The sequence below is a fragment of the Cupressus sempervirens genome, chromosome 8, assembly GCF_028749045.1.
Source record: "Cupressus sempervirens isolate cs-2001-9-10 chromosome 8, ASM2874904v1, whole genome shotgun sequence".
In the NCBI taxonomy this organism is placed as follows: domain Eukaryota; kingdom Viridiplantae; phylum Streptophyta; class Pinopsida; order Cupressales; family Cupressaceae; genus Cupressus; species Cupressus sempervirens.
The window spans coordinates 230,057,218-230,073,052 of NC_143125.1; the positions used below are offsets into that span (position 1 = coordinate 230,057,218).

General features: G+C 31.8%; 1 long non-coding RNA gene across 1 annotated transcript; it reads right to left on the minus strand.

Annotated features, from left to right (window-relative positions):
• Positions 1 to 385: 385 nt before the first annotated feature.
• Positions 386 to 14,464, minus strand: LOC149542337 (uncharacterized). Its single transcript, XR_016355188.1, has 3 exons — positions 14,203 to 14,464; positions 11,783 to 11,887; positions 386 to 689 (listed from the first exon to the last, which is right to left on the minus strand). It is a non-coding gene; the product is annotated as an uncharacterized LOC149542337 (long non-coding RNA).
• Positions 14,465 to 15,835: the final 1,371 nt, after the last annotated feature.

Consider the following 15,835-nt stretch of genomic DNA (forward strand, 5'->3'; position numbering starts at 1 on the left):
TGATGCCATGATTTTTTATTAGAAATACATAGTGGTGCACCAATAAACTAAGCTTTATTACAATTTTTGGCATCAAGGGAGATTGTTGTACCAAATTCAAATGAATTTGAATCTCCTAGAACTGAAAGAGATTATTATATTCTTTGACAATATGGTCCTATAGTATCTAACAATTTATTTATACCTCCTATGATCTATGATGTATGGTTCTCTTAAGATTGCTACTTAATATTGCTTAGTGCACCTTAGGGACAATTCAGTGCATGGTGGTTGCAAATGTTTCAACAACTTTGTGGAGAAAATAGGGGCTTCACTAGGGTTTAATTATGTATTTGGATATAATGGTGCATAAGAATCATTTCCATGATGAATGGTTGGAAAGATATGTAGTGGTGAACCAACGAACTTAGCTTAAGTACAAGTTTTGGGGGTACAAGAGATTGCTTTTTCAAATTCAAATGAATTCAAATCTCCTAGAGATCATAGAGGTAATTGTAGAATTTTACAATATAATCTTGTAACATATAATAGTTTAGTGGCATCTTTCATGAGCTCAAGATATGGACCACTGATGATCACAAACCAATATTGATTAGGATACCTTGGGGATACATCAATTTGGGGTGATTGTAAACATTCTAGCAAGTTAGAGGTGATAATGGGGTTGTCACTAGGGTTTTCCCTGCCATCTAGACAAAAAAATTCATGTTAGGACAAATAGTTTAGGGTTAGTTGAAATGTTTTTAAATAATTACAAATTGTGACACTATTATATCAATGACACATTTAACTTTCACTAGTTATAAAATAGCAATATGTGACTAAAAAAAGAGTAAAATTATAGATAAGTGACCAAACTTAGTCAAGTAACTAATCATAGTTAATATCTAGTCATTTATAACACTCCTAAATTTACTGCTAAATTTTTTTATTCATTTATATACATTTGTGAACTTGAGGAGTTGTAGACTTGTAGACCTCCATGTGGCCAAAATTGCGAAATTTCTTCTATGTTTGAAATCTTAATTTCCAGCATTTGGGGTTTTTCCCATTTGACTAAAATGATATCTAGATATGTTTCTTTGAATTTTTCTATAGAATTTTTTATCTATAAGGGATCTAGTAGATATAGGACCTCATATTTAGCCCTTACTTTGCCATAATAAATGTGGCCTTCTTGGCTTATTTCATCAAAATTGAGCATCCTTCTATTTAATTCTTTGAGTGTCTTCTCAGCTTTGAAAATTCTTCTTAGGTTGACTTTAGATGAGGATACCTCAAAGGTGGCCTAGAATTACTGTATCACTACCTTTGAAGAACACAAAGTCTTCCTAGAGTCATAATCAAAAAGTTCCAAACTGGCCCTAAGGTAGAATTTATCCACTTCCAAAATTTTGGCTTATATCTTATTGCACATAATCCTAGATACAATTGAAGATTGTAATCATAACTTTATTATTGGCTTCAACCTTCTGTATCCAATCATCAATTTTATCTAGCTCTTCAGAAGTAAAAATGGGCAATAACATCTTAAGTATTTTCCCTTTGATCTTTTGCACTTTCTCTAGATCCTCTAACCATGTCTTAGTCTCATTAGTTGGACCAAACTCTTGATTAATTATGCCTCCTAATTTTTGTGTATTCTCTTGAATACCATGTAATAGGCTCATAATTACTTCTATATAATTTGGAGGATTTCATTGGGCTCAAGGAATTTTCACTATGTATAAGGATTTTTTTTTTAAAATAACAAATGAGGCTCAAATATCTTTTAATATTTGGTCTTTAAGAGGTTATTGAGATCATTGATAGGTTCTATGTCGAACACTCATGTAACCTAAGGTCAAAAACCCATAAGTCACAATTTAATTTTTGATTTTTCACACATTTGACAACTCCAAAGCTTCAACAACTCTAAAAACCTTGAAAATTGATCAACACTTGAGGAATTTTGTACCTAGAATTTTAGAGTTAGAGTCGAGCACTGACAATTTCAATCAATAACACTACTTCACATTTTTTTGATGCTAGTTCTAATTTTGAATAAATTTTATGTGATTCTTTAGATAAGACTATGTTCCTTGTCATTATTTACTAGTTGCATATTATGAAGGGCTTCCATGGACAAAAAATCAAGAATAAAAATAGAAGAGGAGATCAGGGTCGAGCTAAAGGTCAAGTTTGTTGCAGTTGATTTTCTTTATTTTTTTAGATATTTCTTGAGATGTATTGACTACATGCATAATAAAAATAGATTAAAATACATGGATAGTAGTTAGCAACAAGTTTAGGTATCGTTGTGCATATAAACCATTATTTTTACGCTATAATATTAATCTTTTACACAATCTAAACACTGGCTACCAGTTTCTTAGTAAAAGTAACATTGTATAATGTAATTATTAGGGTTGATGATTTTGATAATAAAGCTTATCCAACATGTGCTTCACTCATGGTGTGATATTTCCACTATTTGTGAAAAATTTGTGACTTATGTATTATTGATTTATGAATTCAAAGAGCGAAGTGTTTTTTAAGTATAATAGGTTTTATTGGGTACCTAAAACCCAACAGTAAACAAAAGAAACTAGCATTATGTCCTGAGTATGAAACAATTCAACAAGAAACAACATGCCATAGAAGGCCACAAGAACTTGACAAAATAAAACACAAACTCTAAAGGAGTAGCTAAGCCTAACAAACAAAAAACCAAAGGGGAAATAGAAAGGTCGGGGGAACTAATCAAGACACCATATTTTTGACCAACTTTGTAGCACTTAGCTCTGAAATTTCCATGGTCTATGTTGCTTCACTCATCAACTGTATGTCTTTAGGAGAGTCATCTCTATCCTTCTTCTTCTTGTTCGATCTCAATTTACTGCTTGGGCTCTCAACAAGGGGGTTGACATCCTCTTTTGTTACCTTATTGTCCTAATTTTCCATGTCATCTTTCACCCCTATGCTAACCACCATCATAGTATGAAGTTGTTTGATATTATCATTTAAGCATTTGATAATATTGAAGCTCTAGAAAGCAGTGCTGTGGAGAGAGCTCTTTGTCCTTTACATTCTTTTTTCCACCTCAATAATCTTGATATCCAGTCTGTTGATTCTATCAATCTTGTCTTCCCTTTCCTTCCTTTCCAAACCCTACAACCTACTCTTTATCTCCTCTATTTTATGAAAAATCCACTTGATAGATCAGAAGTTGTCCACCATACTATTCCGAGCTTCCTTGGTATTATCACTTAGAATCACAATGGTCAGATCAATATGTTCCTCAAATGAATTCTACCATCATTAGCCTCCAAGACCTTGGGCTAGATAGTTTCTCTCATATGCCCATTTTCACAGTTTGAGTTTTAAAGTTTCTCCAGACCATTTTCCTGTCCCTAGAGCCAAATGTAGAGGTATTTTTTTTATGCCATAATCCTCATTTCTCTCCTCCTTGGCATGGAGAGGGGTCTCCTTTTCCTTACCAAAATCTTGATTTGTATCCATTTCAGTGTCCCTTCTCCTCTTGATTGGGCTTTCTACCTTCATACAAATTGAGACCTTGTAAGCACCCTCATCTTGCACATTATTCTCCTCCTTTGTTTCCATTCCATCATCCTCTTCATTATAGTCCTTAGACTTAATAACTTTACTCATTGATTATATTCTTTTTGGGTTCACTTTTCTTCTTGTTTTTACCCAAATCCTTTATATTTAGCCACTTCCTCTTCATCATTTGAATGAAGCCCATCATTGTCCTCAGTGCTAGATAGGAGATATGAGCTTTTTGTGTTCTCCCAAGACTCCACTTTATGGGCTATGGATCTACCATGGGTTTGAGCCTTAAAGTGCTTATAAATAAGTAACAACATGCCCTCATGGAAAGCTGAGTTGGCATAGGATTTCTTCTTATATACCATGATACTTTTATTTATAGAGAAGAAGAGGTAGTAGGTGATGGAGATTTTAGTTCCATAGTTGAAGTGGTTTAGGATGAAATAGTTATGGGTACAGACTCCATCATACCTTGTATCTAGCATAATGTAAGAGATGATCACCATAAGAATGAACCTCCATAGTTTTTTGATTGAATCTGATTCATAGTATGCCAAGTGTTTTGTTATGATTACAATGTAATTATTAACTTTCTTAGAGTTAGTTATTTTTGCAATTTACATGTTGTGATAAATCATAGCGAAGATTTTTGTTGGTGTGTTTAAGATAAAATTGTCTTGTGTGTGTATCTTTAATGACCTCATGATTTGGTGAATTTTGACAAATCATATGTGTATACAATTTTCCTATGTGATTACATTTGTGAAGTTTTGATTGAGTTCTTCCTTCCCACATGGTTCCTCCTCATTTCTCAATAATTTAATTTGTAAGGCAATTTAGTGATAACTTATGCTTGTATAGATTTACATTTTCTTTTGCTTCCACTCTTTTCCATTTATTTGATATTGGTTAATTTTGGAACTCATATCAAAAGTTAGATTTAGTTGTATTCATAAATTTTCATTTTCATCATAAAGAAAAAAAATAGAAAAAAAACATGTTATTATTGTTATCACATTTGGCTCTTGTTGATTATTCTTGCCTTCACTAGCTTTATTTCATTGTGTTGAATGGGAATTATCTACACTTTTGCTTTATGTCATTGGTAACATATCACATATTGTCTATCTACTACTTGCAATGTTATTTATTTAATTATCCATATGATTACCTATCACCATTTTTATTGGTGTTTATTCAGCTACTGTGTAATAATATTTGGTTAATGTATTTGATACCAATTAGTTTAGTTTACCTATTACTTTAGCATTTTTTAAATCACTTATGTTTTGATTCATCCTCTCTATTATTTTGTAAAAGAAAAATGTGCATTGTGAATTTGTTCACTGTCCTCATTGTCATCCTTTACTTAGAGTATTTCAAAGCAACGAGATCATAAGTTTCAACATTTTGTATAGATAAGATAAGATAAGCTAAGTTTATTAATGTCTAATGAGAGATCACAAAGGTCTAAGGGACTAAAAAGATTACAAGATAAAAGACTACTAGCAGCTAGGGAACTAAATGGTGCCAAGGAAAGAAAGGAAAGCAAATAGGAAAAATAAGAGAACTAGAAGAAGCCAAGAGCACATGAATGAGGCAAGGACTAAGGGTCCTTACTCAAAAGAAAGAAGCCAAGCACCGAAGGGTATGGAATAGGGTGAGTAGGAGCCCTAAACCACTGCCAAGAAGAGATGGAAGGGTGTCGCTAATGAGTATGACCACTATGAGGTCTCACAGATCTAGAGTGACTAGTGGTGGTGGCACTGGAAAGTCACTTTGTCCCATGTGCTAGAGACAAGAAAGAGAAAAAATTGATGATGAGTTGAATCAGAGTCACTCTATAAGGGAATAAAAGTTTTAAGGTGTGGTCACAGAGATGCAGTCTCTCTAAGGTATAGTGCAAGACATCACCTTTAGGGTTCATTTGGTAGTGAGAATATCAGTGGAATAGGCATATCTAAATTCTTAAAATTTCATATTCTCTATTTGGGTGGACCAAATCACAATTGTGAATAGGAATACATATTCCTATTTTGGCCCAAAAATGAGTATTTTCAATTCTACCTAAATAGTTGGAATTGGAAAATGTATTCCTATCCCAGTTTTATTTATTTCAAAAAACATAAATTTTTCGGTCTGTGAATACCCCATCAAATTCTGATTGAACCAAAAAATAATGAGAAAACATATTCTTCTTTTTTATTCTAGAATAACAATTTTAGAATATGCATTCCTAATCCTATATTCTTATTCCTGCAACCAAATCGGGCCTTAGTTATTTGCACTTAATATTTTAGGTAGCTCAACATCTTATCTATTCAATTTAATTACTTTAATTTTGATCATATTAGGTCTTCATCCCCTAGATCAACAAATTCAATGCACTTTTCCTTATATGCATGCATGCATCTGTACATCCACCATACATTCAAATATTATTTCATTCAAATTCACAAGTGATACATCTATAGATGCATAAATTCATATGTGCATACTTGCAATCATTCATTCATATATATATATATATATATATATAAATAGAAACCTTCATGGGAACCATCTATGGTGCAACTTATATGCACATTTTTGCAATATAGGTGCATATAAGTTGCCCCACAACCAATATGCGCATATGCATACATACATTCACACATGCATGCATTTGTACATTCATACGCATGTGCATGCATGCAACCATACATACATATACACATGCATCTATAGATGCATAGATCCCTATATGCATTCTTACATTCATCCATTCACACATGCATGTATGTATGCATGACATGTGTACATACCTTTTTGTGTTCATCAAATAGTGGGCATATATCCATACAAGCATAGACACATCCATTCATACATAAGATTATACATACATTCATTAAAATTCATATAAATGCAATCATGTGTACACCCATGCATGCGTACATCTATACATTCATACATAGGTGCATACATCCATGTATCTTACATTCATACATCCATTCCATGTATACACACACATCCATATATATATACAAATACATACACATGCATGTGTACTCTCATACACATGTGCATGCATACAACCATACAACCATACATATATATAGATGCATCTATAGATGCATACATTCTAATATGCATTCTTACATTCATCCATTCAAACATGCATGTATTTATGCATGACATACATACATACCTATTTGTGTACATCCAACAATGGGCATACATCCATTTATGCATATGATTGATTATCATACATTCATTAAAAATTCATACAAATGCAATCATGTGTACACCCATGCATAAATACATCTATATGTTCATATATAGGTCCACGCATCCATGTATCCTACATTCATACATATCAATTATACACATGTATACATATAGATATGTATGCATATACACATGAGTGAATCTATGTGCATAATACATACCTACATACAAGCCTACATAGATACATCCACACATATATATCCATGCTTACATCCATCCATTTCCATACATATACATTCATATGTGCATCTATACACAGATATATCCATGCATCATCCATCTATATCCATACATGTAGATTCATACATATATGCATGTATACACTCATACATTCATTCACACATTCAATTATGTATATACACATACATTCATTCATAATCTATACACACAATATATGCATGTATCGATGCATTCATCCATATACATATATGCATACCTGCACACATACATCCATGCCATAGATACACCACACATATATGTATCTATAAATACATATGCATGCATGCATGCATATCTACATATATACATGCATGCATCTATCCATATATCCATCCATCCATTAATACATGTTACATACATTCATACATAGATGCCTATGTGAATTATGTTCATATGTGGGTACATTCATTCATGCATGAAAAACACACATGGATATATATACATACATTCATACATGCAAGCACTAGGTTGTGATGCATGCTTCGCACATAATGACTTACATTAGTAGGATGAAATTTCACATTTTTCGTCAAACTTTACACCATCCATGTCACATATCATTTGAAATGCCACACATAAATTTAATATTAAACAATTATCCCACAAAGATCAAATGTGTCATGCTTGTCAAATGAATTTGACATAGCCCCCACACAAAAATCATACATGCAATGTCATTTATGTCATTAGTACCTCCAAACCAAATCCATGATGTCATTCTATGATACATGTTGCTTGTACTTTATTTAGAATCCATACACTAATGTGGAAGAATCAATATTAATAAACTATGATGCATACCAAGATTATGGAGTGTGACACAATATTCAAACAAAATACAACTCAATTTAATCTCACTATTACTTACAAATGAAACCCATCATACAATAGTCATTTATAATTAGCATTAATAATTAGCTTCCATAATGAATTCATACAAAATCATGTAAATTTTCAATCAAAATTCCTATCAAATCTCTTCAATCAAACTACATACAACTCATTGACATCACTAAAAAAACCTATTACCATACATGGATAAGAATGCTACATGAACCATAAATTTTGATGAACATTAGTCACAATGTAGCTTGAACATAAATTTAAAAAAATTGCACGATGTTATTTCATATATGTTTTTCTACCACGATACACACCATGCATAATATATTCCATAAGAATCATCAAACCATTAGGCATAATCAACCATAAGAGTTAGTGTCAGTCAACCATGAGGCATAATCATACATATTAAGCATCACACAATGATTTAATCAAATCCCCTTAAACCCTAATACACATACACACTAGAATTAATGACACACATGTCCTTGAACTCTTAAAAAAAACTATATAATTAATCACCATTAGTTAACATCATTGACTATGGTGCAGGATGGTTATAAATAGATTAGTTACACAAATTTCATACAAAGTTGATAATACTCAAATCCTTCACAATAGTCACTATTTGAATAATCACAATAGGCATATTATAGGAGACTCCATTGAGCTTATGAAATTAGTAATAGTAATAGTAATAGTAAAAATTATATAGTAATAGTAAAAATTAGTGCACAAATGGTGTCTAGCTAATTTATAATAAATGACTATAGTGTTTAATGTTCTTGTATGCTAGGAATTTGATTCAACCTAAAAACAAAGCCAATATGCATTTGATTATCACACTTCATTCAACCATGGTGCATGAACAAGTAAAATAAGAACACTATAGGAATTTGATTCAACCTTTAAACAAAACCTCTAAAAGTTAATGAAAAAATTAGACCCAACATGGAAAATTATACCCTATTCAATATTAGTCAACTATGGTGCATGCATAAATACACTTGAAGTAACAATCATTTAAGTTGATGATATATATGTCATCAAAACCTTTAAACAAAATGATAGAACTCAATGACAAGTGGCATTACAACCTTCATGGAAAGTCATATTATTATCACGTGTAAGAGTAAATGTCACTCAACCATAATGAATTAACAATAGAACTTAGAATAGAATAGAAGTTTGATGTAACATCCAAACCATCCCATACAACTTAATGACATATGCATTATTAGAACTAGAAAAATAATCTATACATAACATGTGATATATAATTTCACTAAGCACATATTACCCATTTAGGCATACTATAGGAGTTTGATGCACATTACTTTCAATGCACTTCATTCAAAAGCCACGTAACTCATAACATAAAACTAAGTTATATTCAACCCTTATGTACACAATCATATACCATATTTAATTAGAATTATCATATGCTAGAGTTGGTCACTCAACCATTATCATTGAAAACTATTTTATGCATGCACAAGAATACTACTGAACTAGCTATATAAATAGTGTCATTGACACAACACACCACAAGACTAATTTACATGCATGTACCTTAATAAAAAAGCCTTAAGTTCTAATCCACAAGAATACCAAATATTAAACATACATAATATACAATTTAGTTCCTCTATTATTTACTAATTACTCATTTTTTCAAGCTATACTAATCATATACACTTTTATATAATCATATTCCATATTTTCACTGATCATATCTAAATATTTATATAATTTTTTAATTAACAAAAAATAATTAATTAACTTTTAAAACATTAATGTGATTAAATGGCAGAAAAAAAGAACTTGAAACATATCATTCTTAAGATGTTTATGGAGAGGCATTCTTACAAAAACTATTTCCAACCAAATCACTTAAAATTATAGTATTCTAAACAGAAAGTTGCACAATGCTCATTTCACTCCAAACATAAAAATTATCAAATGATTTGTACATTTACAAGAAATAAAAGATAAAGTTTAAGTGACCTCATATCTATAATGCTTTGTTCTGCCACTCTTGACTCTTGCACTTTATCTATGCACTTTAAAAACATTAAATTATACAAAATAAAAAGTTTGGGTTATTTAAGAATACTTTAATAATTTAACATAAAATCTTTTATAAATTAAAAACCATTACTTATACATTAGAATCTTCATCTAGAACTATATATTAAAATAAGAAGATTGTTCAAGCATCATTAGAATTAAAAAGCTATATAGAAGATGGTATCTTAGATAGAAAATAATATCTTAAATAAAATAAAATAAAATAATAAAAGATAGACATAATTTGAACTTTTCATTGCCATCTATTGCTATCTAAGCATCATTATAATTAAATAGCTATACACAAGATGTTAAATAAATAAATAAAATTATAGAAGTGAGTTGAACTTTTCATTAAAAACTATGCCATCTATTGCTATCTAAGCATACAAACTATCATGAACAAGGGCTGTGCAGCAAGAGTCCCCACGCCAAATGTTAGAAATGATTGAAACAGCGATTCGGCAATGATTGTATCAGTTTTCTGTGGCGATCCGGTCCATTTAATAAAAACCCAGGAGAAACTAGTGATAATCAGTTAATTTGGATCTTGACTACTTAAAAATATTATGAGGCAATTTGAATACTGTGTGCAGAACATGCTTTTTTCGGGAGTTTTGGAAGGAAGATGAATGAATAAGAAAATTTAATGATGTCAACAAGACCAAGCGGTCTAAGGGACCAAAATCTCCAAAATCTTCTATAATGAATCCTAATGATCCTTGTAAAGCTTCATCTCCTCAAAGGAATCGTTTAGATTGTCCACCTTCAAAGTATAGCGATTATTCAGCCTCATTTGTGTGTCGAACCCTGCCTTCTCTTACCAAGAGCCTCTCACAGAACTAACCCTAAATGAGAATGATTCAGAGGACATGGTTTTGTATGAAGCTTTAAGAAGAGGAAAACATGTTGTTATGTGAAGTCTAATGAGACAGATTTTTTCCTCCATATTTCCCCTACTTCATTTGGTGTGGGTGTGGGTTTGTCCCAGACAAAAAGGGATCCTAATCACTGGATAATAAGAATATTAGACTAGCACTCTGGTAGATGTAGTAAAGAGATTGGGTGGAGCACGTTAAATCTTTATTTCTTGTGTTTTCTTCTGTATGTTTTATTTATTTCTAATATTAATTATATTTACATGTAATTGTATTTATATTTCTCTTTAATCCTAAGAAAATACAACTAGACTTGAAACTTCATCAGCAACAAATATTGTCACAATGGGAAACTGCCTGAACTGAAAAGATGCTTTGTAAATTGAAGGTTGGAGACACATTTTCAATTAGGATACCGTAGGTAAAAGAAATATTACCAGAATATACAATGGAAAGAGCAAAAATTTTTTTATATTAATGTTAGGGTTGATCACTACATAAGTACTCTAAAAAATTGAAATGAAAAGTTGAGTGGGACACTAAAATGTATATACCAAATTTAAAATGTGAGCATATGGTTGTAATGTAACAATTTTGGAAATAGATATTTGATGTACTGAAACTAACTGCCTGGAAAACATTTGAAGCATTGGGTATCTTTTAAGAATTTGAGAGAAAATGCAGAGAGATAGAGGCATAAAAGCATGTCTTTACAATCATTCAGATTTATTCCCAATATTGTGCAACGGTTGGCAAGTGGATTAGTCGTTACTTTGATTCAAATTCAAACCACAAATGGAATTTGAGGTAGAAGAAAGAATCGGAATAAATGTATATATATCCTAGTACAAAACAAAATAGTCTAGCTGAAGTTGAACTTACTATATCATTTGAAATTTGAATACTAACGAAAAATCAAAGCTGAAGTTGAAGTAGAACAGAATAATATGTCATACCTCCAAAAAGGTCAGCCAGTTTGAAGAAGAGCAACGGTAAAATCCATAATTCCCAGAAGTTCTCTCTATTGCCTCTACACAAGAAGCACACTCCATTCCATACACCTAGAACATCACCTTACATTTGTTAGTCTATATATGTTTCTAAAGATTATAGCAAATTTTTTTCTACAGGTTATAGCAAATGGGTGACAAGCTCATCCTTGAAATCCAATCCCATTGTAGCTACTAACTTTGTAGCTATGAAAAGAAAGTTATTAGTAGTTTCCTAGCTTCATAATGGTTCCAGTATTCTAGGGATGCCCCCAAATCATTAAAAGCAGACAGATACTAAATAGACAAATACTAAATCATTGGCATCAAGTCAGATACTGATGAACACATAGCTAAATCTACTTTATTCTTAGGCAATTCTGAGCTTAATAGGATTGATGAACACATAGCTAAACCTACTTTATTCTTAGTCAATTCTAAGCTTGATAGGACTCATTGCAAGAAAATTCTGCTTTAACAAGACCCTCCTGGCATAACTGTACTCTCTTCTGTATTGGATATAAATTCATCGAGTTTACTATCTAAAAGTTTTATAGTTTATTATAATGAATAGCATGAGAGGATGGAGAGCCTCAATAGTATGGTGTATTGGCTCAGGAAGAAATAAAAGTAAGAGTGGATTTCCCATTGGATTCATATTCGGCACAACCACATCTTCAAACTGTTTTGGCTTCGTATTAGTATGAAGAAGCTGCCAATGAAGTAGAAAGACCCCTAAGCATCTGGAATACTTATTCCCATAACCCCAGGTTGACTTTTACTTTTCTATACATCTATTTATCTGCATCTTCCATTTTTATCAATTGATTTTTTCTCTCGTGCAGTGTATTTCAGTAGCATAGTGAAAAAAGCATCAATATTATAATAATCTTAAAAATTAACTATAATCTTATATATCTATCAAGGGGTTTTCTTCATGACAGAAAACTCATGTCAAAGACAAAGAAACATACAACATGAAGAGCTTCAACATTCATGGTGCCAATTAGGGAAATGGCTGATCTCAAACCTGAGGCTCCAAAAGACAACATTTTCAAGATCCAACATTAAAGGCTTTTGTGGCTTTGGTCAGCATATTGTATCTGCATCTGCTTTGCTAAGCATATGAGATAATGGCTTTAAGTGATGGGGAGAAAGGAAAGTTTTGTTTCCATTTTATGTTCCTTATCTCATTCAGTTTCTTTTAAAATCTACTTTTTGAATCTTTGCAGTGTCTTCTCCTATGGCTATAAACAATTTCATAATCTATTGCTGGAGGTTGCAGGACAAAAGAGACGGTTCATACCAAGGTCAATGCAAGCAATCGAGTAATCTTTAAAGAACACGAAAGAAGCTTTTGAAAGAGAAAAGCATGCAAGCCTAAATTGGTAATCAAGGAACAATAGATTTTGAGTTTTCATTTCCAATGGTTCTAATCTAATTGATAAACTGAAAATCATAATTTCTTCCATTGAAGGTAATATTGACTCGTTCTGTGATGTAGTATATTTCTGCACTAGATCTACCATATTATAAACATGCAGGCTGTGAAGGACATCCTCTGCTCATCCATCAAAGAGTAATGCAACTCTATAGACTCTCTCTATGATAAATCAAATGGCATAAAATCAATTTTAAACTGGAAAATCATACATTGTAGTTTACATAATTTCAAAACATTGTCATTGGATCCTTTCAAATTTGCAGCATACTTGCAACAGTCTTAATGATTGATACAATTTAAAAGCTACAGTCAATAAAGAAGCATATGATCTTTTTCTCGTGGGAGGCTCTACTTGAATATATGGGTACAGAGTACACGTCAAACCAACTCATAATGTGAACCCAGGCTCTAAATTAAGACACCAATGAACAAGGAATTCTTCAAGGAAAAAGGGCATCCATTAACAGACCAATAAATGAAATCATAATGTGATCACGAACATACAAACAGGAATGAACATGGAATTCTTTAAGGAAAAAGAGAATTCATTAACAGACAAACAGCAGCATTAAGCACCAGTGCACAGAGTAAACTCAAGAAGGGACCCGTGAATGCCCCTGTTACAGAAAATGCATTGAAAGAAAATTGAATTAAAGTATAAAATACCTTCCAATCTTCTTTATTATCGATATTGAGGACACAAACCAAGCAAGGAAGGATGCACAACTTGAATAAACCAAGACCTCTTATGTACACTGCTAAGAATGCAGACGCACTGCAATCTTAAAAATACCATTAGTTTTTAACTACCTATGTAAATTATGCAAGAAATTTCTATGCTCTGAACATTCTGCACAAAATAATTACGTTGTAGATTGCTCAAAATTAGATTCAGAAGACTTATTATAATTTGAAATCAAGTGGAGAATAATGATGTACTTACAGTATTTTCCTTGCTACATCTTCAATCAGTCACTCGCTAGGCTGTATAATTCTCCTTAACGCTGCCTTCCTCAATGTTACCATCCACACGCAAAACATACACAGTACTCTAAAAACTGAACGAAAAAAATCCACAAACAGGAACAAATAAAAAGATAAAATTATAAGAATACAAAGAAAAATGGATGACAAAAAATTATAACTCAAAACTCAGACGACGAGAAAGGAAAAAGGACGCATGGCCATGTCAAAGGGAAACAAAATCAAAATGAAAACAGCGAGGTGTCTGCTGGCTTCTCAATCAAACTGTCCATATATAGAAGAGTGTGAAATTTGAATTTTTTTTTTTGCAACGGTCAAATGTGGATTCTCCTTTTTGAAATTTGAAGTCTGCTTTTAACCAACGGTCAAATTAGAATTCTGCCTTTTTCAAATTAACATCTCCTTTTTCTAAATTGAGATCTATTTTGACAAACAATTAATACGCCTCGGGGAACGCTCCGCTCAATTAGATCATGATTTGTTAAATTTGTTAAAACATTTTGATTTTTTTTTATGGGCAAGGGTTTCATATACTATTCTTCTATATGTGGTAATGAAAAAAACTTTTTTTTAATGGGTTGAGGATTTTATATAATATTCTTCTTCTATATGCCGTAATGAAATAAATTTTATCTTTTTAATGATGTAGGGGTATAATGTCTAACAATTCGATTGGGTAAAACTATTTTTCTAAAAATGCAAGAGCACACCTACAATACAGGCCCATGACCTCATATTCAAACTGAAGACCTTGGGGAGCATACCTAAGACTCAAGCATCATTTGTTGAATAACTTCTTTTATATGTGTAAAATACTTTTGAACTATAATTAATAAGTCATTAATTATCTTTGTAATTAGAAAAAATATAATCTATGTTTGTAATTTATATTTAAAATATATATTAATTTTTTTTTTTTTTTTTTTTGTAATGGACAAAATTGGTTACAATCCTTCAAATCTTTGAACACTTAGGTCCCAATTATTTTTAGCATTATTTCTTACATATTGTCATAAACTATAATATTTGACCATTCAAATTCTCCAACCTATTCAAAGGTGGTCTATGAAAAGTGTTCAAACCTATCAGAAATTTTTTTTGCTATAGAAAAAATTGGTTACAAGCTTTCAAATCTTCACTTAAGACATATTCAATAGTAAAATCCTCACTTATTTTGAACAATATTTCTTACATAATCAACTAGGAAGAAAATGACTGTGTGGGAAGAGGAGTGGGGGTGGGTTTTCAAATTCTAAGCTCTTTGAGGAGGAAGATGTAGATGATGATTTGGGAAGGATTTTGTGTAGTGGGGAACTTGTTCTACCCCTTGTTTGTTGCATTTGGAGGTTTTAGGTATAGTTTTTGTTTTTGAGGCCTTTTTGGCCTCTAAGGCTTCCTACAAGTGTATCATTAATCTTGTGGCATTTTTGGGGTACTTTCATCCTTGTCTAAATGTTTGGTCTCTTGTCTGCTAGAGTTCTCTAGTCGTGTGCCCTTCTTTATAGGTTCTCCTTTTGTTTGGTTGTGTGCTCATGATGGAGAAGGTCTAGCTTGGACCCATATGGAGACTTCCTCCAAGTGACGGGACTTGT